General features: G+C 43.3%; 1 protein-coding gene across 7 annotated transcripts in view; it reads right to left on the bottom strand.

The window, feature by feature from the left end:
* Nucleotides 1-22135, bottom strand: part of PAQR5 (progestin and adipoQ receptor family member 5) — a 107347-nt gene that overhangs the window by 56340 nt on the left and 28872 nt on the right. Inside the window, exons 2-5 of one of the 7 annotated variants that reach the window (XM_054451034.2) lie at nt 12836-12995; nt 2234-2452; nt 1341-1420; nt 1031-1068 (exon numbers count right to left, since the gene is read on the bottom strand). The exons of 2 other annotated variants lie outside the window; for them this stretch is intronic. The gene's annotated coding sequence lies outside the window, so the exon portion shown is untranslated. Of the gene's footprint in view, nt 1-1030; nt 1069-1340; nt 1421-2233; nt 2845-12835; nt 12996-22135 lie in introns of those variants that run through there. 4 more of the 7 variants (XM_054451036.2, XM_054451035.2, XM_054451040.1 and 1 more) reach the window with 4 other exon arrangements.

Here is a 22135-nt window from a genome sequence, read left to right as displayed (position 1 = left end):
TGAGCCACCATGTCCAGCCTGTTCTTACACTCTGAATTAGGCCTTTGTGGACTTGATCTGGAAGTTGTCTGCTTATACAGATCAAGTAAGATTGTAGTAGACTTTCTATTTCACTTCTAGACCAGCCAGTGCCATAGATCTGCATGAGACAGACGATTCTGATTGGTTTTCTGCCTCTGCTGTCCACGACCATAACTATACCCACTTCGCCGTTGGAGCTGAGTGCTGCCACGTGGCCCCTGCTACCCTGGGATCCAGTTATTCCCACTGCATTTAACTTTTCCAATTGAGTGACTGCTTTTCCCATTGTAAAGTCTGGCCTACAGAAATGAGCAATCAGAGCTCTTTAGGATGAGTAAGTCTTAAGTGAAAAATCCACTCTAGTCTTCCAATCTCCCTAAGCCTGTGGATCCCTTCCTCTGCTTGAAACTAAGGGAAGGCCAGGCGCTGTGGCTCACGCCTGTAATCCCAGCACTTTGGGAGGCCAAGGCGGGCCGATCACTTGAGGTCAGGAATTCGAGACCAGCCTGGCCAACATGGTGAAACCCCATCTCTTCTAAAAATGCAAAAATTAGCCGGGCGTGGTAGTGGCCACCTGTAATCCCAGCTACTCGGGAGGCTGAGGCAGGAGAATTGCTTGAACCCAGGAGGGAGAGGTTTCAGTGAGCCGAGACCATGCCATTGCACTCCAGCCTGGGCAACAAGAGTGAAACTCCGTCTCAAAAAAAATAAAAAATAAAAAATAAACTAAGGGAGATTGAACACCTCCAACTTGTTAATAGTGGCCCATGTTTTGATTCATGTTTCAACCAACCAACCAAAGTGTTAGTACTTTTCCTAACTCCCCACGCTGGAACATTACATGCAGAATCTCTGTTTAGTGTGCCCACAGCAATAAATTCGGCCTGATCCAACTTGATGTTCCTTCCACATTATGCCACACCCTGATAGCCATCCCCACACATGTTCCCTGGATTTGGTTCTTGTGAAGGGTAGTGCAACTCTTCGTGGGTCACATTTTGGAACTCACCTTCAGGGGCCTGCTGGGACTCACGTCTGGTTGCAGGTCTAGAAGCAAAGAGGAGTGATATGTGTGGGTCCTGAGGAGAATCGGAATTATCTTTCTTGGCAACTGCCTTGGAGAGGCCATTTCCGGTTCCTCGGGCGAGCAGAGTTTACCCGCAGACAGAGGTGGGAAGGCCATACCATTGTGGGTGGGGATGCTAATTGGATGGTGCCCACCCACATTACGGTTAAATTTTCCCCACGCAGTCCACCGACTCACAAGCCAATCTCCCCTGAAAACACCCTCCCTGGTGTACCCCAAAATAATGCTTTACCAGTTCTGAAGGTAGAGGGCTCCCCACATCATCCAAGGTTTTGCCTTCCATGGTTTTAGTTACCTGAAGTCAATGGCAGTCTAAAAATATTAAATAGAAAATTCCAGAAAGAATTCATAAGTTTTAAATAGTGCATAGTTCAAGTGGCACGGTGAAATCTCACACCATCCCACTCCATCGGGCCTGGGCAGTGAATCCCTGTGAATCACCCTTTGTCTAGTGTATTCACCGAGTACAGCTACCTGCCCCTCTGGTCACCTAGTAGCCATCTTGGGTATCAGATCGGAAAAACCTACCGTCTCTGGAGTCTAGTACTATAGGTAGCCATCTTGAGTATCAGATCGGAAACACCTACCATCTCTGGAGTCTAGTACTATATGCAGTTCAGGCCTTCGCTTGGAACGTCTTGGAACATGTCCCCTGCCAAGTTGACACCTAAAATTAACCCTCACAGTACCCAACTAACGCATGCAAACCCTGAGAAGCAGGGAAACACTCCCCTACTCTGAACCAAACCTATGCTGGTCACCTCGCCTGCCTGCCCCATCTCATTCACCCTCACCACAGCCATCTGAGAAATCTCAGCAAAGCGGGTAAGGGCCCAAGTGCTGGGTTCAAAACATCTGCGTTCAAAGACTGCTTCGCCGTTTCCTGTGCAACCTTAGGTAAGTTACTTAACTCCCTGTGCCTCAGTTTCCCCATTTGTAAAATTAAAATCCCAGTACTTCCTTCATAGGGTCCTTCTTATACTTAAGAGACATAACCCATGTAAATGGCCTGCCATAAAAGTAAGGGTTCAACAAATACTTGCTATTATTAATTTTCAGGCAGGAAAATTAATTTTATGTTTTATTGAGAGGAAAACAGAGGTGTCCCAAAGTTAGAGACCTTACCCGAGATCACACAGCCAGTAGGCGGTCTTTGGTTTCTGGTTTGCCTGAAGGTCTGTGGAGGGAGTCAGGGACGGGAGGGATGTTGGTGGTCCATGGAGGCCTGCCCTTGGAGCTGAGGACTGTTGGCTGTAGAGACTCAAGAGACTGGAGGCTTTGAAACTGCCCTCTGTGGGGCCCTTGGTTATGCTCCTGTGCTATAGGTTGAATGTTTGTGTCACCCTAAAAATTCATACATTGAAGCTTAATTCCCGATGTTATGGTATTTAGAAGTGAGGTCTTTGGGAGGTAGTTAGGTCACGAGGGCAGAGTCTTTATGAAAGGGACTTAATGCCCTGATAAAAGAGGCCCCAGAGAACTCACCTGCCCTTCAGCCATAGGAAGACACAGCAAGAAGACACAGTGTCTATGGACCAAAAGCACCGAATCTACTGAAGTTCCAGCCTCCAGAACTGAGAAATTTATGTTGTCTATGAGTCACTCGCTATGATATTTTGTTATGGCAGCTCAAACAGACTAAGACACCCAGAGACCACTTTTGGACGGGTGGGGATTGTAATGGCGACCAGGGAGAAAGAGAGGTCACTTCTGTCCCTATTTTAACCAGAAGATGCCCACTTTTTTCTGGGTTATAGTGAAAACATAATATAAGGCCCTCTCTTTGAGAAAGAAAATATGAGGTGTAAGTTTCCTTTTCAGAAGAGAATTGACTTTAATTAAAGGGACTTAAACCCTAGCAGACACTAGGACTTAATTTCTCTTTCCAACTGAGAGAAAATGTAAAAAACAGAATGTTTACAATGATGTTTATAACTTAGATGCTAAACAATGAACTTCTTTGCCAATTAATTAGCTTGAGACAAACTATCAGGTAAGACCCAACTAGACCCTCCTGTTTCAAAAGTGGGAGATTTCTTGTGTCATGTTTTCTTGCCATCTGGATAAATAAGAACTCTCTTGCTAATCTGTGGTTATTTTGCATTTAAAATGTAAATCTTTAAGTTTGTCAAAAATCGCAGCTGGCAGCCTGGTGTGGTGGCTCACGCCTGTAATCCCAGCACTTTGTAAGGCCGAGGCAGGTGGATCACCTGAGGTCAGGAGTCTGAGACTAGCCTGGCCAACATGGTGAAACCTCATCTGTACTAAAAATACACACAAAAAATTAGCCTGGTATGATGGTGGATGCCTGTAAACCCAGCTGCTCGGGAGGCTGAAGCAGGAGAATTGCTTGAATCCAGGAGGCGGAGTTTGCAGTGAGTGGAGATTGCACCACTGCACTCCAGCCTGGGTGACAGAGACTCTATCTCAAAAAAATAAAAAATAAAAATAAATAAATAAATAAAAATACAAAAATTAGCCAGGTGTGGTGGTGCATGCCTGTAGTCCCAGCTACTCGGGAGGCTGAGGCAGGAGAATTGCTTGAACCTGGGAGGCGGAGGTTGCAGTGAGCCAAGATCACGCCACTGCACTTCAGCTTGGGTGAGAGAGTGAAACTGTGTACTCAAAAAAAAAAAAAAAAAAAAAAAATTGCAGCCGGACGTGGTGGCTCATGCTTGTAATTATATAAAAGGTAATAAAAGGTGGCACTTTGCAAGGCCAAGGCAAGAGGATCACTTGAGCCCAAAAGTTTAAGTCCAGCCTGGGCATCATAGTGATACCTCTTCCCTACAAAAAATATTAGCTGGGTGTGGTGGCACGTGCCTGTGGTCCCAGCTACTTGGGAGGCTAAGGTGGGAGAATGGATCGGGCCCAGGAGGTGGAGGCTGCAGTGAGCTATGATTGTATCACTGCATTCCAGCCTGAGTGACAGAGTGAGACCCTGTCTCAAAAAAAAAAAAAAAAAAAATTACAAAACATCCATGGCCAGTCACAGGAAGTCATCATGTGTGTCCACTGATTCCTATGTGGTTAATCATTTCAGTTATGATTGAGCATAAAATGAACTCACTGGTCTTTTTAGCTTCTTTCCATCATAATCCAAGCTCTTAATTTCACCAACGCTATAAAATCCAGATTGTAATTTCTAGTATTTCAAACAGCAGCTTGGCTGGTTATCTCTTTCTGCAGAGGTCTAGAAACATCTTGAATGAAAAAAAAGGGCCTCTAAGAATTCTGAAATCAAAACATAACTATAAAGCTCTGCCAATGTTTTAACAGTGTATTTGTGTTCCGTATAAGGTTTCATGTGTTTTATTTTGTTTTTAAAGAAAGGGTCTATGTTTCCCAGGCTTCAGTGCAGTGGCTATTCACAGGTGCGATCACAGCATACTGCAGCCTCGAACTCCTGGCGTCAAGCAATCTTCCCGCCTCAGCTTCCCAAGTACCTGGGACTACAGGCACCCCTGACTATGCAAGATTTCTTTTTTTATCTAGGATACAGATCCTGAATGTAAGATTTCATTTAAAAGAGAGTTCCAAAGCTTTAAAATAAGTTTTAAGTAGCTTCAAATAATCAAAACAAAAAGAGGGTGTGTGTTTAATACACTCTCCAGGACATGCTGAGTTCCCCTGAAATAGCCTTAAAAAAGAAAACAAAACAGGCAAATCAACAGCAAAATCACCATCAGGAGGTTTCAGGCTAAAACCTTTCCATTCAAGACCAAGCAAAATTACTAAGAGGTGAAATTTGCACTTGGCTATCTCATTCCTCTCAGGCTAGGGGTCCATCCATAAAGATCTCCCAACAGAGAACTTTGGCCTACACTCTGTGGATACTAGGCCTTGAAGGACACAGTTGGCAAACCTCATAACCTATTGAATATGTTTACACAAAAGGTGGCCAAATTATAAGCCTATTGACTATTTTCCCAATGAGAGAGTCCAAAAACTTAATAACTTCTAGTAATGCAAATAAGCTAATAAACAGTTTCTTCACAGCATTAATTCATTAATGTAGTTAGGCATATATATTCAGAACCCCTAAATATATTCAATATATTAATTTTAAAATAGCTTTTCCACTCTTCTTTCTTTCTTTCTTTCTTTCTTTCCTTTCTTCTTTCTCTTTTATTTTCTTTTTTTTTTCAAGACATGGTCTCACTCTGTCACCCAGGCTGGAGTACAGTGGTGTGATCTCAGCTCACTGCAACCTCTGCCTCTCAGTTTCAAGAGATTCTCCCACCTCAGCCTCCCGAGTAGCTAGGACTATAGCACACCACCATGCCCAGCTAATTTTTGTATTTTCTGGTAGAAACAAAGTTTCACCTTGTTGACCAGACTGGTTCTAACTCCTGAGCTCAAGTGATCCACCTGCCTCGACTTTCCAAAATTCAGTGATTACAGGCATGAGCCACAGTGTCTAGCCTTCACTCATATTTCATAGAAATAAGTGTATTCAAAATCAACAAGAGCATCTTCACAACTACAGCCACTCTTCTGAGTCACCTCACACAGTTTACTTGAAAAATACTCTCACCGCCAACAAAGTTGTTTGAAATCTACACTTTTTCAAGCTGTGTTTAATGCTAATTGCTGAAAAATGTGTCCCAAGTCACAAGTACTCGTTTGCTATTATTATGCTGTTTGCAATTTGCTTTCAAATACTTCACATAGATAACATGATATGAAAATGTTAGTTTTAATCCATACCCCTGGTGGGGGTGGTTAGTTAGCATTTGAAAGACGAATCATAAACTCACACACGCATTCCGGAGAGTACAGCTTTGATTCAGTTGAGGTTATTTTTAATCAACACCAGAGGGCTTGCTAATTAGCAGAGTGAATGCTGTTTCTTTGGAGAAATGAGTGGAATTAGAGATATGTGAATTAGTGAGAAGGTTTCCTCTCTCTGGCATGACAGCTATGGTGTACCCCAAAGGGGCCACTCCTCTGAATGAGCCCAGATAAACCCTTTAGGGAAGAGTCAATGGTTTGAATACAACCAGAAGTTCAGCTGAAGCATGCCACAAGACAGCTGTCACATCAGTCATGCATGAACTTTCAAGCAAGGTGTGCCTAAGAGTTCCTAAAAGAGTAGCTTGCTGTAGCCGGGCACGGTGGCCCACGCCTGTAATCTCAGCACTTTGGGAGGCCGAGGCAGGTGGATTGCTTGAGTCCAGGAGTTTGAAACCAGCCTAGGCAACATGGTGAAACCCCATCTCTACCAAAAATACAAAAATAAGCCAGGCATGGTGGCATGTGCCTGTGGTCCCAGCCACTCAGGAGGAAGAGTAGCTTGCTGGGGTTTGCTAGGTCATTATACTGTTTCTCTGTCTGCTTGCTCAGCCTGAGTCTTCCATTGTGGGGTGCCACCTGCTGCTGAGATTGTGGGGGTCCTTCTAGTTCTCAGGTACCTGCAGATACTGAATGAACCTAGGACTGTATTTCAATCAACTTCAGACACTATCTATTAGCTAGAAGTCATGCCGCTATTTTTGCCTACCACTAACACACACACACACACAAATGCTGCCAATTTTATCATGAGGCACCACTGATGGGAAATGAATCCTGATTTCAGAGCTGTTAAAATGTCACAAAAAAAGTGCATGTTGAAATTGATTGATGAAAGACAGTCATTGTGAATAAGCAATTGGCTTAAGTTCATCTGCAATGATTACTTTCTCCAAACTCACTACTCTGCTCTTTAAAGGGATCTTTAAAGGCTCTTTTACCACAAAACCAGGACTTGCAACTGGAAGACCATATACCTGGGGAAAAATCTCAATCTGTGTTACCTTTTTTTGCCTCTATTTCTTTCTCTCTCTCTTGATTGTGTCAGGTGCCTTCTGAAAGGATCCCAAATAAGTATTCACTGGGAAAGTCCAGGGTTACCCGGCATTCCCCCAGACAGCTTATTATCCTAATAAAGGAACGCAGTGACCCTGAATATGAAAAGCTCTGGATAGACCCAGCTGTAACGCCACTTCTTTGTTCCTGAAAAATATATTGGAAAACAAAATACTCAACTCATAGTCGGGTAACGCAAAGCAAAGGCAAAGAATACTGTTTGGTAGGAAATTTCTCCGTGCCTGCTTTAGAATGGAAACATGAGACCAGGAAGTTTCTGAGAAGCCATCCAGTCTAAATCACCACTGGATGTCTGGATTTTGTTGAAGGCATTTCAGACAAGTGGTCATACATTTGACCCAAAGAAGCAAGGTTAACAGAGGGGTTTCAGGTTCTGTGAGAAGGAAGCAAGGAGATGTCAGGAGAGGGAAGCCAGCATCACCTTTCTGCTTATCCTCAGAGTGGTCTGAATGCCTCCTGCATGTGGTAGGAGGAGCTGGCTTCTTTAGCCAGTGCTGCAAGGTGCAGGGTCTAAGTGTGGCTGGAGAAGAACAGAGAGTAAGAGGTGAAGGGGAAGTCCTGCGTTCAGGCAGGCTCTGGGTGGCTGAGCCACACTTCTGATCCTCTCCTTCCCCTGGGGCTCCTGTCTAATCTCCTTCTTGTGGACAGAAAACAGCACAGAGCCCAGGAGGTGACTGAGGCCAAGTCTTGATCCCATCACTGTGCCAGAAGGCCCCGGCAGTCCTCACCACCTCCAAGGACTGAATAGCACCCTGGGGGAGGATGGAGGGAGGCAGAGCCTAGGAGCAGGGGCCCCAGCTGCTTTCAGACCACCGTTTTACCTTAAAACATGTGATCAAAATTAAAAACCTGTATTCATCAAAGGACACCATCAAGAGAGTGAAAGACAGACCACGGAATAGGAGATTTGCAAATCAGATGTCTATAAGAGACTAATATCTAGAATATATAAAGAATTCCCAGAACTTGACAAAAAAATTCCAAACAAGCCAATTCGAAAATGGGCAAATGGCTTGAATAGATATTTTTCCCCAAATATACAAACAACCAATATAAAAGAGAAAATAATAATAATTAAAAAAGAACAACCAACCAATAGGCATATGGAAAGATTCTCAGCACCACTAGTCATTAGGGAAGCACAATTCAAAACCATAATGGGATACTGCTTCATAGCCATTAGGATGGCTGCTATCAAAAAACAAAACAAAAAACACAGAAGGTAAGTATTGGCAAGGGTGTGGAGAAATAGAAACTAATGCATTTCTGGTGGGACTGTAAAGTGGTGCAATAGCTGTAGAAAACAGTATGACAGTTTCTCAAAAAGTTAAACAGAGTTACCATATAATCCAGCAATTTCACTTCTACTTATATACCCAAAAGAAGTGAAAGGGGCTGAAACAGTTTTTTTTTTTTTTTTTTTTTGAGACAGGGTCTCATTCTGTTGCCCAGGCTGGAGTGCCTCACTGAAGCCCTGACCTCCTGGGATTAAGTGATCCTCCCACCTCAGCCTCCTAAGTAGCTGAGATCACAGACACATGCCAACATGCCATCTAATTTTTGTATTTTTTGTAGAGATGAGGCCTCCCTATATTGTCCAGGCTGGTCTCAAACTCCTGGGCTCAAGTGATCCACCCACCTTGGCCTCCCAAAGTACTGGGATTACAGGCATGAGCCACTGTGCACGGCCTGAAGCAGGTATTTCTAAACCAATTTTCATAGCAGCGTTATTCACAACAATCAAAATGCCCAAATGCGCTTCAGCAGATGGATGGATAAACAAAATGTGGTATATCTATACTACAGGATATTACTCAGCCTTAAGAAAGAATAAAAGGCGCAATGTGGTGGTTCATGCCTGTAATATCAGCTACTCTGGAGGCTGAGGTGGGAGGACTACTTGAGCTCAGGAGAACAAGGACACAGTGAGCTGTGATCACACCACTGCACTCCAGCCTGGGCAACAGAGCAAGACCCTATTTCTTAAAAAAAAAAAAAAAAAAAAGGAATAGAATTTTAATACATGTTTCAACATGGGTGAGGCTTGAAAACATTAAGTCAAATAAGCCAGACACAAAAGGACAAATATTGTATGATTCCATTAAGATGACATGCCTGGAATAGGCAAATTTTAGAGATATTTATGTAAAGACAGTCTGGCAGGGGGGCCAGGGGGGCAGGTAGGGGGGATGGGGAATTAGTGTTTAAGGGATATGTAGTTTCTATTTGGGAAGATGAAAAAGTTGTGGAGATGGATGGTGGTCATAGTTGCACAACAATGTGAATGTGCTCAATACCAATGAATTATACATTTTTAAGTGCTTAGCATGATAAATTTTATGTTATGTATATTTTACCACAATAAAAAAGTATCATTAAAAAGCATGTGCTTTTTGTAGTCTGCTCCATAATTTATAGTTGTTTTAATACAAAAATTTATTTTCTCCAAATATTCCAGAAAAAAAATACATATTATACACATCCTGTTGCTGCAAACTGCCTCCCCCACTACTGTGAGAAGCACAGACTAGTTCAATCCACCCTTCTTCCTATTTTATATCTGAGAACCTCAGATAGGAAATGACTTTGAAGTCACTCAGTGAGGGCCTGGCAAAGTAAAAAATAAGGAAGGTCTCTAACGAACAGTGGGAACATGTGCTTGGGTCCTAGAGTTGGAAGGACCAGAAGCCCATCCTGCCATGCCAATGCCTGAATCCACCATGGGAAGAAAACGGCCAACTCACAGGGCAGGGAGCTGGGGGAAAGCTGAGGTCACTCATTCGCTGAATGCCACGTGACTCAACTTCAGCCTCCTTGCAGCATGAGTCAAGTGCCCACCTCAGCAAGATTATAAACAACTCCCAAGTAGTTTGCCATCCATTAAAGCCATGATCATGTCTGCTCACGCAGTGCTTTCCAAACCGCAGGTCACAACCTCTCAATGGACCGTGAAATCTATTTACTGAGTCATGATTAACATTTAAAGATAGAATCGTACAGAAAAGAATAGACAGAAAATATCAGTGTATTGCAGAGTAAAGGTAAGTACTGTTTTGTGATATTTGTTACATATGTTTATAGATATTGCTTGCTATGTTATGTACGACTGTATGTGTGTACTAGATTATGACAAAAGGTATTGCTTACTAAAAGCCATAATCAGAAAAGCTTGAAAAGAAGGTGTTAATGTGAGGCCGGGCTCGGTGGCTCATGCCTGTAATCCCAGCACTTTGGGAGGCTGAGGCAGGCAGATCACCTGAGGTCGGAAGTTTGAGACCAGCCTGACCAACATGGAGAAACCCCGTCTCTACTAAAAATACAAAATTAGCTGGGCGTGGTGGCACATGCCTGTAATCCCAGCTACTCAGGAGACTGAGGTAGAAGAATCGCTTGAACCCGGGAGGCGGAGGTTGCAGTGAGCCAAGATTGTGCCATTGCACTCCAGCCTGGGCAACAAGAGCGAAACTCCGTCTCAAAAAAAAATAAAAAGGTATTAATGTCACAGGTCACCTGTATTGATTACGGAGAGCCATGGATTTTTTTCCACCTAGAGTCACACATGCTCTGGTACATTCTAAAGATTGTGGAGGGCCCAGGCTCAATGGCTCATGCCTGTAATCCCAGCACTTTGGGAGGCCCAGGTGAGTGGATCACTTGAGGTCAGGACTTCAAGATCAGCCTGGACAACATGGTGAAACCCTGTCTGTAATAAAAAATACAAAAATTGCCAGACATGGTGGTGTGCACCTGTGGTCCCAGTTACTTGGGAAGCTGAGGCATGAGAATTGCTTGAACCCGGGAGGCAGAGGCTGCAGTGAGCTGAGATTGCGCCACTGTACTCCAGCCTGGGTGACAGAACAAGACTCTGTCTCAAAAACAAAAACAAAAACAAAAAAACCCAGAAACAACAACAACAACAAAAAGATTGTTGTGGGGGGACTAAGGCCGCCAGGTACCCAGACAGATGCATGTCTGGACAAGAAGCCCCTCCTAATGTAACTGCCCAAGGGGTTCACCTTGTCCACACCTAGACAGAGCCAATTCATCAAGACAGGGGAATTGTAGTAAAGAGTAATTCACACAGAGCCAGCCGTGCAGGAGACCGGAGTTTTATTATTACTCAAATCAGTCTCCCTGAGCATTTGAGGAGCAGAGTTTTTAAGGATAACTTGGTGGGTGGGGGGTGGGGGTAGCCAGCGGGCCAGGAGTGGTGATTGGTCAGGGATGAAATCATAGGGAGTCGAACCTGTCTTCTTGCACCGAGTCATTTCCTGGGTGGGGCCCACAAGATCACAGGAGACAAATTAATGATCTGAGTGGTGCCTGCTGATCCATCAAATGCAGGATCTGCAAAATGTCCCAAGCACTGATCTCAGGAGCAGTCTAGGGAGGGTCAGAATCTTGAGGCCTCCAACTGCAAGATTCCTAAATCATAATTTCTAATCCTTTGGCTAATGTTAGTCTAGTCCCCAGGCAAGAAGGAGGTCTGCTTTGGGAAAGAGCTGTTACCATTTTTGTTTAAACTATAAACTACAAACTAAGTTTCTCCCAGAGTTAGGTCAGCCTATGCCCAGAAATGAAAAAGACAGCTTGGAGGTTAGAAGCAAGATGGAGTCAGTTAAGTTCAATCTCTTTGATTGTCTCAGTCATAATTTTGCAAAGGTGGTCTCAATCCCTCCCTTTGGATTTTGTAACACCTTAATCTTAAGGTGTAGGCTATGAAGATGGGAAAAGGCTGTCAATCGCTCTGGCTTCTTCCTGCTGACAAGGGACATTGTGGGAATGGGAGTGAACCCCAAGGTGAGAAGAGTGGAACCGCTTTGTAACTGTCTGAGTATACTCATGCAGGCCTGGCTGGGTTTCCAAAGCTTGTGTGGGAAAAACATTAGTACTCTCATCTATAGTTTTACTACAGTGTTTAAGTCAACAGCCCACTATAAGGTAAATTACAAGTTCTACAATGAGGAGTACAATTCCCGATTTTAAAAAGCAAAGATTTGAAAGTATTAGTGTGGGGACTTCTAACCCACAAGGAATTTAGAATTTAGTCTAAACTGCAGGAAAAAACCTCAAGAACAGCTAACAAGAGTATACTATAGTTTTCTTTTGGAGCATAATTTTGCCACTAGGCAGTGGACAAGGTGAACCCCTTGGGCAGTTACATTAGGAGGGGCTTCTTGTCCAGACATGCATCTGTCTGGGTACCTGGTAGCCTTAGTCCTCCAACAACAATCTTTTTGTTGTTGTTGTTGTTTCTGGTTTTTTTGTTTGTTTGTTTTGAGACAGAGTCTTGCTCTGTCACCCAGGCTGGAGTGCAGTGGTGTAATCTCAGCTCACTGCAGCCTCTGCCTCCCAGGTTCAAGCAATTCTCATGCCTCAGCTTCCCAAGTAACTGGGACCACAGGTGCACACCACTACGCCTGGCTAATTTTTGTATTTTTTTAATAGAGACAGGGTTTCACCATGTTGGCCAGGCTGGTCTTGAACTCCTGACGTCAAGCAATCCATCCACCTGGGCCTCCCAAAGTGCTGGGATTTCAGTCCCCATTTTTTTTTAAAAGCAAATCATGATAGAACTGATTTACAGTTTACAAAATAAATTTTAGTCTTACTCTACTTGGCCTGATTATTTGCATAAAGTACAGCAAGAATAATTATTTTTCACTTAGGCTTTTTAAGTTGGCTTTGATAGAACTCTGTTCCATGAAGAATCTCAGATTAAATTTTTTAAAAGCTGAACCCAGCCATGGGTTTGTACCCTCAAATACCTATGAGTTGAGCAAAGTCCTCTCCTCTTGAGGTCCCAAGATAACTTGGGGTTCCTGGACCTGTTAGAAAGTGACATTCTTTACTTACCACAGGTCAGGAACCTTGTACAGGAACTCTGTAGACAAGGTATGAGGCCAGATTCCCCAAAGGGCTTTAATTGGCTCTATAAGTCAACTTTAATTCTTTAAAGGAAGCATGCCATTCCACTCAAATCTTTGGTAAAATGACCAGTTTCTCCAATGGTGTCCTGTGACAAAAGAAAACAGATTCTTATTGCACTTAGGCAATTAACTATACTGCTATAAATTGAGAATACTCACAAATGGTTTCCAAATTCTAGAGCAATCAGGTAGAGAGAAACAAATATGCTCCAAAATTTTCCACAGGAGTATATTTTACTCACTTGTTAAAACTTGCAAATAGCTCTAAAGAAATAAGTAATCTTTACTCTGAAAACAAAAGGATTAGCAATGTTTAACACACCAGCTCTCCATGAGAGTCCTAGAAGTTTCCTTTTTTCCTCTACTCCAATAGTACAATTTTTAAAGTTATCTGAGACCTGCACTCAGAGTCTTATATCTGATTATAAATTGCCTTTTGAAAAGGACCAAAGGAAGACAAAATGTCTGTGGATGACAAAATTCTATAGCCACAATTAAAGCTACAATTGACTAGGAATTTTGGTTCTTCCACTTCTGTGGTATATAACAATTTTACATAACAATTATAATTATTAATAATGTACACTAAATCATATCAGAATTATAGAAGTTTCCCATAATTTTTGGAACACATATTTATACAAATACAGTCCAAAGAAAACCAAACATCATTCTCTCTTTCTTTTGAAAGTTTTCCGTCTATTCTAATGTCACAATCTCCAGAGTTATTAAGCAGAAATCTGCATTTAAGAGCACCTGTTAAATTTTACAGCTGATTATAAAACCAACTTTTAGGAGGACCAAAATGAAACAACGATCGTCTGTGGATGACAAAAACATTTTAGGGTAGCCACAGTTAAAGACACGATCGACAAAGAAATTTGTTACCTCTGTGGCACACAGCCATTTAACATAATTATAATTATTACTGATAACATATACAAAGTCATATTAGAATTTTAGGAGTTTTACATAATTTTGGAACATATGCCAATAATACATTTACACAAATATAGCCCAAAGAAAGCCAAACACCATTTCATACTTGACAATGCTTCCTGTATGATTTTTATGTCAAATAAGCCAAATGTCATTTTTGGACTTTAGAGGACCTAATATCTAAAATATTAGGTTAGAAAGAGACATAATTTATAATTTGATTTTGGAAAGTTTGTCAAATATCAAAGGTTTAAAACACTGGATATCACAAAATAGAATCCCAGGTCACCATAAGTCATTCATTTAGCCAAAACGATAACTCCAAAAAATTTTTCTAAAAAAGAAAGCCTTTACTCTGATAGAGGAGACTTAGTTTTCCAAACAAGGCTCAATGAAGATAGCATGAAGCCACCTGAATCTGTCTCTTTTCTCTCTCCTCCTTTTTTTCCTACCATTTACCCAAAGGAGAAAACAAAACCACTTTCATTATCTTTTAACATTACATGAAAATCATCTTCAAAAGAGAAAACCAAATTTCAGGCTTGCATTAGTGCATCTTTAATGTTAAAGCTGGTTTTTTAAATAAAATTTTATATCTCTATCCAGTTGTAATTAGTCTGACCATAAGGTAAGATTTTTATAAATTTTTTAGAACTCTTTACAATTTTCCATCCAACAGCAGATTAGTTTTCTAAGAAAACCCTGTTATTCAGACACACAGGCCCAGATTCTGGCCCCACATCAGTATGATTTTAATGTTTTAACCTAAGGGTGGCATGCATCTGTAATCCCAGCTACTCAGGAGGCTGAGGTAAGGAGAATGGCTTGAACCTGGGAGGCAGAGGTTGCAGTGAGCCGAGATCGTGCCACTGCACACCAGCCTGGGCGACAGAGTGAGACTCTGTCTCAAAAAAAACTGGATGCGGTGGCTCACACCTGTAATCCTAGCACTTTGGGAGGCCAAGGCAGGTGGATCACCTGAGGTGGGGAGTTCGAGACCAGCCTGACCAACATGGAGAAACCCCTTCTCTACTACAAAAACAAAATTAGCCAAGTGTGGTGGTGCATGCCTGTAATCCCAGCTACTCGGGCAGCTGAGGCAGGAGAATCACTTCAACCCAGGAGGCAGAGGTTGTGGTGAGCCGAGATCATGCCATTGCACTCCAGCCTGGGCAACAAGAGCAAAACTCCATTTCAAAAAAAAAAAAAAGCTAAAATTTCTTTTAAATCTTTTTTTTTTTTTTTTTTTTTTTTGAGACATGGTCTCACTCTGTTGCCCATGCTTGAGCACAATCTCGGCTCACTACAACCTCCACCTCCCGGGTTCAAGCGATTCTCCTGCCTCAGCCTCCTGAGTAGCTGGGATTACAGGCACCTGCCACACGCCTGGCTAATTTTTGTATTTTTTCAGTAGAGTTGGGGTTTCACCATGTTGGCCAGGCTGGTCTTGAATTCCTGACCTCAAGGGATCCACACTCCTCAGCCTCCCAAAATGCTGGGATTACAGGCATGAGCCACCGCACCCAGCCAATTTCTTTTAAATCTTAGCCAACTTGTTTATACCCACAGAATTTTTTACAAGATCAACCCTTTACAAACCCCTTTCCCTTTGCTTAAACCTTCAGTTTTGTTCCATTACTCTTTTAGGTTAAGACAATCTTTAAAACCCTCTGAACTAGACAAAATTACATTCCCTTTAACAAAAGCCATATTCCCATGCCTCCTGATCATCTTTTACCAAAAACACATTCCCTACACACCTTGTATGTAAAACTGTTTCTCCAGTGGTCTCAACTACCTGTTACAGTGTTAAATCTTAGCAACTTTTATTTTTAGTGAAAAACCTGGTAAGTAAGCGATTTTAATTATGTACTGGGGTGGAGCCTAGGACATCAATCAGAAATGAAGATAAGGTCTGACTCTTAGCATAGCTGGCAGGCATGGCTCCCCATATGTCCCCAGGCCTTACCTATCATCTAATGCTCCAAAGTAGGGAAATTAAACAATTTTCAAAAGTCAAAGAAACAGTTTGACCTTAAAGCATTTAGCAAATCTGATACCTGACCTTAATTTAGACCAAATGTCTACATTTTCAAGACATTTTATTTTACCAATAATCTTTAAAACTGTCTTTATTTCCCAGGTCGGGTGCAGTGGCTCATGCCTGTAATCCCAGCACTTTGGAAGGCCGAGGTGGGTGGATTACGAGGTCAAGAGCTCGAGACCATCCTGGCTAACACGGTGAAACCCCGTCTCTACCAAAAATTCAAAAAAATTAGCCAGGCATGGTGGCGGGCACCTGTAGTCCCAGCAACTTGGGAGGCTGAGGCAGGAGAATCACTTGAACCTGGGAGGCGGAGGTTGCAGTGAGCCGAGACTGCGCCACTGCCCTCCAGCCTGGTGAGAGAGCGAGACTCTGTCTCAAAGAAAAAACAAAAAAACCGTCTTTATTTCCAAAAGACTACTAAAGTCATGTAAACAAAAAGGCATTACAGTTTGTATTTTTCTGATAAAATAGTTGATTTAAATGCTTATATTTCTAAGCCAATTAATCAGAGCTCTTTTATACAAACATCTCACACACACACACACACACACACACACACACACACAACACATATGAATACAGACAGACAGAAGATTCAGCGCTTGTAAGATTTTTCATTTGCCAGTTTCTTAATTGGATGATTGGCTTCAGGGTGGAGGCCTTGGAGGAACAGGGCCGGGAAAGCATGCATTTCTAGGGCCAAATAAATAACAAAGAAGCAGCTGAAGGCAAAGACAGATCCCCAAAATTAAGGGTGCCATTTTATACTGGATCCTGGATCCCCAGCAGGAGGGAAATACTGTGGGAGAGGACAGTGCAGTGCTTCTACCCTGCATTCCATTCAAGGCAACCCAAAGCCAATCAGCCCATTTTGTAATCGGCCCATCTCTCACGGGAGTCTCATCTCCCAGTGGGGGGCGGGAAGTCTCCTTATCTTCCACGTGGCTGAGAGCATGCGTCTCTGATCCAGGTGTGCAGAGTCAAGTATCCCTCCATAACTACTATTAGCCACCCCCTAAAGTATATTTCCTACCTAGTTATCATAATGTGAAGTAATTGATGATACCACCAAAACTCAAAACCATCGGATAACACGATGCAAAACAGAACAGAGCCTTTGATTTTGAGAGGGATCTGTCCGCTTTTAATTCCTGGGGCTCCATGAGGAAAACAGAGCTTTTTCCAAAATGGGGTCCATGGTGCCTCCTCTGTTTTTCCCAAGGAGTCCCAGCCTACCAGAAGTTATCTTAGGGCCTCCCACGTGTGTATTAAGATTGGCAAGACCAAAAAAAAAAAAAAAAAGGAAAAAAATAATTCAGTCAACTGAGAAGAAAAACCTTTTTTCCAGGAAAAAAACAAGATCCAAAAAGAGAAAAACATAAAGGCCTTTTAAATATACCTATTGCTTGTTTATCCACTTTTAATTAAGCTGACTTTTAACCATAGAGCTCTTTAAAAAATATCCTTTTAAATTTTTTATTACCCGACTTTAGCCACACTAAGCAACCAATATATTTGGCTTTTAAATTCTACCACAGTTAACTTCCCACATGAAATTAACAAGTTTTAGCTAAGGTTATAACTTAACCATGGACACATACATGTCTCAAGGAGATGGTAAGCAGTTTCTTTTTTTTTTTTTTTTTTCCACAAGATTTAGACTCTCCCCCAGGGTAGTTTAGAGAAAGGAAAATTCAAGACAGGAAATCAGAAGCTATCCATGGGTTGGCCGGGGTGGGGGGTGGGGAACCTCGATAAATGGCAAAGTTTCATAAATAAAACCCAGAAAGGAATCATTCTGGAAGCGAAGACTAAAGCCCAGGCCGCCATTGTCAAAAGGCAAAGCCTCAGCTACTGAGTTACAGCATTGAGCAGTTTCTATTGCTCTCCCCAGAAGGAGCCTAGAGAAGCCCATTTCAAGCTTGCACAGGCTTTTAACAGCTCAAGAAAAAATTTTTAGGACTATGACATGAACCCCAAAATTCCTGTCCTCTGGATGGCAGAAACCAAGAAAAAGTATCCCCACATGGTCAAAAGGTTAAGCTCTTAAGGACACAAAGCAAGACAGAGAAATTTCATCCAGTATTGGTTTCAGGGACCTGTAGCAAAATTTGTAACTGACGAGCCTGCCAAGCTGGCTTGAAAAGCGGGCTTATAGGGGTCCTAAACCCACATTCTATCCTGTGATACCCCTCTCTCCATTACAGAACACAGAAAGACAAATGCTTAGCACAAAGTACAGCAGATTTGCTACCACCTAAGACTAGTCTCACAAATCCTTTTTTCTATTAATCAAACCCTTGCAGAGGAGACCAATAGTTTACTGTTTTACCCAGACAGAGAAAGAGAGACCAGAAACTTGGCTGGTAAGAATTTCTCACCCTTTTTGCTGGCATACCCGGTTTCTGGATTCCCTTTCTCTGCAGCTTCCAGAAGAAGGAATGGCTTCTGATGACCCTGCTCGCTTGTGCTATAGCTGTGGGTTTCAAGCCACTTACAAGAGAAAAAATAAGCCGCTTTACTGTTTTATGGAACCATAGGCAAGATTCTCAATTTGCAAGATGGTAACCAACAGGTCGCATGGGGAACCAAATTAACATTTTTCATCCCAGCAAAATACACACAACAGAACAGATATTAGTCACCTCATTCAGCACCCAATATAAGTCCGGTGAAGCTCAAACTTTTTCCCATTGCTCCCTGTTTCTGATCCACTCCAGGTGGGGAGGGGAGGGACGACCTCCAAATGGTAATTCACAATGGAGTCTCTGGGCAAGGCGAAGACCAGATAGTCACCCCGAGAGACAGGCCTGTTGAGCTTTCTTTAGGGCTTACCAAATGTAACCAGGCAAATAAGGAGGGATCTCTGAGTTAGACCTGCTGGACTTCCATTAGCAACCCCTCCTGAGATCCCTTCCACATACACAAACACACACAAAGACGAGATAGACAGAAGGCCTTTCAAATCAGATCCCTAACCAAGAACTCCAAGAGTATCCCTTCCAAACTATCCTCCTATTCTCCATCTGAGAAACCGCCTCAAAATCTTCCTGACTGAGGATAAGTCTCTCAAACCAAGACTCTTCTTACTAGTTAGAAAGAGCCAACTGAGACCCTGCAGGAGCTGAACAGACACCCTGCAATGGGGCTACAGACACAAGACACCCCATGGTGGAGCTACAGATACCACACCATAGGGCTACAGAACCAGTGGGGAGAAGGAAGGAGGCATTGGCAGCACCTAGGATACTCACCAATCCAGACACCCCACAATGGGGCTACAGACAGACACCCCATCATAGGCTATACAGACACCCTGTGATAGGGCTACAGTTAAGGAACGTCACCCCAGGACTATTTCTCCATTGCAATTAGATCCATGTACACTGGGTTGGCAGTGCCCCACCAGTACAGAGAGTCCCTGAGTCAGCCCCCAGTCCAAGAGAACTAGGTGGCTGCTTGGGCTGGCTTCTGGATCCATCACTGGTGTGGGGCCACTGAACCATGGGCAGGTAGCCACAAGGGCAATCCTGGATGAGCCACCAAATTTATAAGTGCCCAAGGGGTTCACATTGCCTGCTGCCTAGACAAAGCCGATTCATCAAGACAGGGGCATTGCAATAGAGAAAGAGTAATTCCTGCAGAGCCTGCTGTGTGGGAGACTGGAGTTTTATCATTACTCAAATAAGTCTCCCCAAGCATTCCTGGAGCAGAGATTTTAAGGATAACTTGGTTGGTGGTTGGGGGGTAGGTAACCAATGAGCCAGGAGTGCTGGTCAGGGATGAAATCATAGGGAGTCGAAGCTGTCTTCTTGCACTGACTCAGTTCCCGGGAGGGGGCCACAAGATCAGAGGAGCCAGTTCATTGATCTGGGTGGTGCCTGCTGATCCATCCAGTGCAGGGTCTACAAAATATCCAAGCACTGATCTTAAGAGCAGTCTAGGGAGGGTCAGAATCTTGTGGCCTCCAACTGCATGACTCCTAAACCATAATTTCTAATCCTGTGGCTAATGTTAATCTAGTTCCCAGGCAAGAAGGAGGTCTCCTTTGGGAAAGAGCTGTTAACATTTTTCTTTAAACTATAAACTCAAACAAAGTTTCTCCCAGAGTAAGTTCAGCCTATGCCCAGGAATGAAAAAAGACAGCTTGGGATTAGAAACAAGATGCAGTCAGTTAAGCTAGATCTCTTTCACTGTCTCAGCCATAGTTTTGCAAAGGTGGTTTCACTAACATTCCCTGGTGTATTGTAACAAGTACCCTGGACTGCCTAAGCTTGGAGAATGTTCTATGAAGATGGGGAGAGGCACATAGAGCTTGGGATTTTGGGTCACCAAGGTCAGTTCTTCTCTCTACCATCTCCTAGATATGAATTTGGCTGGGCTTGTTCCAAATGACTTTCATTTTTGTCATCTGTGAAATAAAAATATTAATACCTACCTGGCCAGGGCTATGGGGGAGCTAAAATGAAATAATAATAGATGTGAACAAACTTTATTAACTACAAAACACTGAATCAATGCCAGTGGTATTTACCACTACGGCTACTATTGTGGCTACTATTACTACAAAGAACACATTCAGGAGAGTGAGCCATCAGCGGCAAAAATTTTTAGGATGATTTAAAAACCAAAAATTGAGGCTGTTTGCAGTGGCTCATTCCTATAATCCTAGCACCTTGGGAGGCCGAGGCAGGCAGATTGCCTGAGCTCAGGAGTTCAAGACCAGCCTGGACAACATGATGAAACCCTGTCTCTACTAAAATACAAAATACTAGCCGGGTGTGGTGGCACACACCTGTAGTCCCAGCTACTCAGGAGACTGAGACACAAGAATTGCTTGAACCTGGGAGGCAGCGGTTGCAGTGAGCCGAGATTGCACAACTGCACTAGTAACAATCAGACAGAACGAGGTGACAGAGCAAGGCTCTTTCTCCAAAAAAAAAAAGAAAGAAAGAAAAAAGAAATTTAATCCAGTCTATCATTGTTGGACATTCATAGGTGGGAACTGAACAATGAGAACACATGGACACAGGAAGGGGAACATCACACTTCGGGGACTGTTGTGGGGTGGGGGGAGGGGGGAGGGATAGCATTGGGAGATATACCTAATGCTAGATGACGAGTTAGTGGGTGCAGCGCACCAGTATGGCACATGTATACATATGTAACTTACCTGCACATTGCGCACATGTACCATAAAACCTAAAGTATAATAATAATAATAATAAAAATAAAATAAAAAAATTAAAAAAAGGATAATAAAAAAAGAAAAAAGAAATTTAGGTAAAATATACATATATAATTTACCATCTAGTTCAGTGATTGTAAATATTTATATTCTTTTTTTTCTCCCCTTCATCCCCCACCTCCTTCCCAGCCTCTGATAACCACCAATCTACTCTCTATATTCAAGGATGGGGGTTTTTAACCTGAGGTCCATGAAAATCCATGGATGGGCCTCAGGGAGTTTATCAAATTATAGGTTAAATTATGTGTGGGTGAGTGTATATGTGTGTGTGTGTCATTGGGGACAGGGGCCATGGCTTTCAACAAAGTTTCAACAGTTTCAGTGGTATCTATCAGCCAGGAAAGGTTCAGAACCACCAGCCCCCTGCAGTGCCTGGTGAACAAGGGCGAAGCCACATTCCCAGGGTAACCTGGCATCCAGACGGAATCCCCAATCCAGGGCAGGATTTGTTGGCATGGCTCCAAGTGGTGGGACAGAGTCATGCTACCAGTCAGTGAATGAAGGGAGTGTCACTTCACAGAAACCTGTTTCTGCCTGGCTGCCCCACCCTGGAAACTGGAAACTGGTCTGGTGGCTGGGAGAGGCATTCCCTCAGCAGGTGTGATCCAGGGAGAAGCGGCTCTGCAGGCTGCACTGGCCTTGCCCTCTGACTTGGGTAAATTCCGCACTGAAGGCAACCAGCCCACACCAGAGGCAATGGGCCTGGATCTCATCTGCAGACCCAGGGGGATGGGTGACAAGAGGGAAAGGCAATGGGAACCTGGCAGGGCCCTAAGGAGGGGTTGCCATCCATGTCACTGTGGGCCACTCAGGGTAAGCACAGGCTGGGATAATGGCCACCCCCACCCCCATCCCGTGCAAGTCCTTGGGAGTCTTTCCAGGCTGGCCAGGCTTCAGGCCTGCCCCCAAGCCTCGAATACCCTCTAGCTGGCCACTTCCCTGGCAGCCTTTCAGGCCCAGCCCACAGTCGGCCTCCTCCAGGAGGGACACTG

The sequence above is a fragment of the Pongo pygmaeus genome, chromosome 16 (assembly GCF_028885625.2).
Source record: "Pongo pygmaeus isolate AG05252 chromosome 16, NHGRI_mPonPyg2-v2.0_pri, whole genome shotgun sequence".
NCBI classification, from domain to species: Eukaryota; Metazoa; Chordata; class Mammalia; order Primates; family Hominidae; genus Pongo; species Pongo pygmaeus.
This window is presented reverse-complemented; position numbering and strand designations above follow the sequence as displayed.